Here is a 2,807-nt window from a genome sequence, read left to right as displayed (position 1 = left end):
AGTCAGTTGAAGATTGATTGGGGACACAATAACCTAATTTAGATATTGAACAAGTATGTAAGGTAGTGGGGAAGAGTTAGGAGTCTGTTGCTGAGATAGGTCAATTATTCTGGGTCCCAGGAAGACCTTGAATGAGCTCTGTCACTCTCCACAGACCTGTTTCACACTGCTCAGAAGCAGTCCCTAGTGAATTAGGGCTGGTTTGGCACCCAGCGGCTGGAGTGTTCTTCAAAGAGCTGGAGTTTTAGGGACAGAGCTAGGGTACTAGGTGGACTGCTAGGATCCCACAATTCTGAAATGACCTGCCCACATTTCTTCTTTACCCATCACTCCATCCACCTGAAATATCAATACTCTCTCCCACTGCTCATCATCTGTTTTTCCTTCTCTTCTCTCCTTTGCTACCACATTCTTCCTTCTTCTGAAATATTAATATCTTCTCTCCTTCATCTCTTACCCCTTTTCTTCTTTTGTTCTCCCTACTTACTTAGCATGTCCCATCATGTCACCTTTACTCTCCTCTTATCTGCCTTATTCACCTGGCGCTTGCCTCCTGCAGTTCATCACCAGTGTGTCACAGCTTACTGACTACTTCATCAACCACTACCTGGAGGAGCTCCACTTCTGCCACCTACTGGGTATGAAGGGTGAGATTGCAGAGGTCTATGCAGAGCTGGTGAAGCAGGCATGTTCTGGGCACCATCATTCTATTCTGTCCTGTATATTCAAGGTATGACTTTACCTTGAACACTTCCCTCTTGTCATGCATACATTTCTCTTGGCTCTCCTAACTCCCTCTCCCTTTGTGATATGCTATCCCTCTTCCTAGACCAATGTCTCCCACATTGTATCTCAGTTTCCAGGCTACCAGCAACATGACTTGCAGGAGCTGCTGTAGTTCATCCTTGATTTGTGTGTGAGGATCTCAGTCGGGTGAAGAAGATAGAACATGTAATGCTGTGTGATGCCATTCAGGATAGTTTGCTCCTGAAAGACCCTCAGTTCTGAGAGCCTCATTAAAGCCACTGGACATCTGTTTCAGGGTTTCTTTGGTCTCCCTGGGATCCAACAAATGCACTATTTTCTGTTAATGTTCTCTCCACCGTGACCTAAAATTCAACCTCAGTCTCAACGTTAGCTCTAACACCATATTTGCCCCCATTTCTAGCCCAGAGTTAACCCCAGCCCAGTGTTCTGCCCAAAGTAATCTCCAACCTCGACAGTGAACACAGTCTACAGATACCCAAGTAACTCTACCTTTTGACTTTATTGGCATCTCTAACCACATGTGCATCCATACTTGCCCCAGAAAACAACTTCACCTTCCTATATCTCCCTAGCATGATTGTGAACAAGAGGTTGCTCAGGAGACCTGGCAGAACCACAAGGAGCAGAATGATTCTGTGATTGTGGCACTTTCCAGGGTGTCTTCAGATCTACACTAGTGTGCTCTGATTGGAGCCACATATCTGTAACCTTCAACACCTTCTGCTACTTCAGTGTCCCACTACCGATCAGCCATGAGAGGGTGACGGAGGTCTTCTTGGTCTCCATGGATCCCCACAGCAAACCAGAGCAGGTATGGGAGGAATGAGAATGTGGGACATATAGTCAGAGTATGATTACTCTGCCATACCTCAAGGTTCCCTGCATTAATTTAGCACTTGCCTTTCTGATCTTTTCTGGATGTAATTTCTTTCTAAGCCCTGGCTCATGGTCCCCAAGGAAGGAAAAATCTTTAATCTGTGTGACTTTGTCCACACACACAGGTGTTGTGCCAGACAGGGTGAGGCTTTGTGACGGAGAAAGAGTAGGACTCAGGGTAAGGGAGACAGAAGGACATGGGGAGACATTGCAGATTGATCCACTTGCTACATGCATCTCCTCCCCAGATGACGATTGCCTATGTCTTCTGACATCACTTTTACAAGATATATAGGAGAGGGGCTCTACACTGAGGAGACATATTCTTGTGAGCAATGGACCAAAAGACCTCCTCTGCCTCTTTTTACCTGACCCCCAGCTAGGCCATCTTTTCTTTTTCCTTACCCCAGCTATTCACCTGGCACTTTCCAGTACAGTATTCCTCAACAAGGCAGGGAACTTAGTGCCACTAATTCAGTGAGATAGAGGATGACAGAACTTTACACTGAGTGTCCTTGATGTTTTCTTCTTGTTGTGAGAGTGAAATTGCTGGTTTTTATATATTTTATTTAGCACCTACTAACTGTCTCCTGTACCAGATGTTAACCTGACCTTCTTATTTATTTATAATCATCAAAAATAGAAGGTATTTTTAAAAATGGAAAACACTAAGTCAAAAATCACTGGGAATTATAAAAATTTCAGAAAAGAAGAGTTTTCAGAAAAAGAAATTTGAGGGTAAGCAAAAGTTCAAATAGAAAGTTATTTGTAAATTGTGCATTTTCAAAAATAAATTACAATTTTCTCCAGCAGTTTGGTCATGCCAAAATACTGTTTAGGAAGATCAGGTAAAAACTAAAGTGCTGTATAAGTTATCCAGCACTTGGTAAGGCAGAAAACACTTGGTGAATTTTCAGGCCCTTTAAAAATACTTTCAAGCTCTAAGGAGTGAGAGTGTGAAATAGTTATGGCAGGACCACAGAATTTTTCTTTGGATGCCCTGATCAGACCTGACCTGATATCCCTTCTCCTTTCCCCCCACAGACATAACGTATCAAGTAGGGTTAGGACAATCAGAGCACAGGAGAGGGCATTGTACTTCCTCTCTAACTGTGGGAACTTACCCCAGCCCAGGACCATACTTTTACAATGATCTAATGCTC

General features: G+C 43.6%; 1 pseudogene; it reads left to right on the top strand.

Annotated features, from left to right (window-relative positions):
• Positions 1-502: 502 nt before the first annotated feature.
• On the top strand, positions 503-1,958 carry LOC133082973 (ubiquitin carboxyl-terminal hydrolase 11-like; annotated as a pseudogene).
• Positions 1,959-2,807: the final 849 nt, after the last annotated feature.

This window comes from Eubalaena glacialis, unplaced genomic scaffold (genome assembly GCF_028564815.1).
Source record: "Eubalaena glacialis isolate mEubGla1 unplaced genomic scaffold, mEubGla1.1.hap2.+ XY H_2, whole genome shotgun sequence".
Taxonomy (NCBI): domain Eukaryota; kingdom Metazoa; phylum Chordata; class Mammalia; order Artiodactyla; family Balaenidae; genus Eubalaena; species Eubalaena glacialis.
This window is presented reverse-complemented; position numbering and strand designations above follow the sequence as displayed.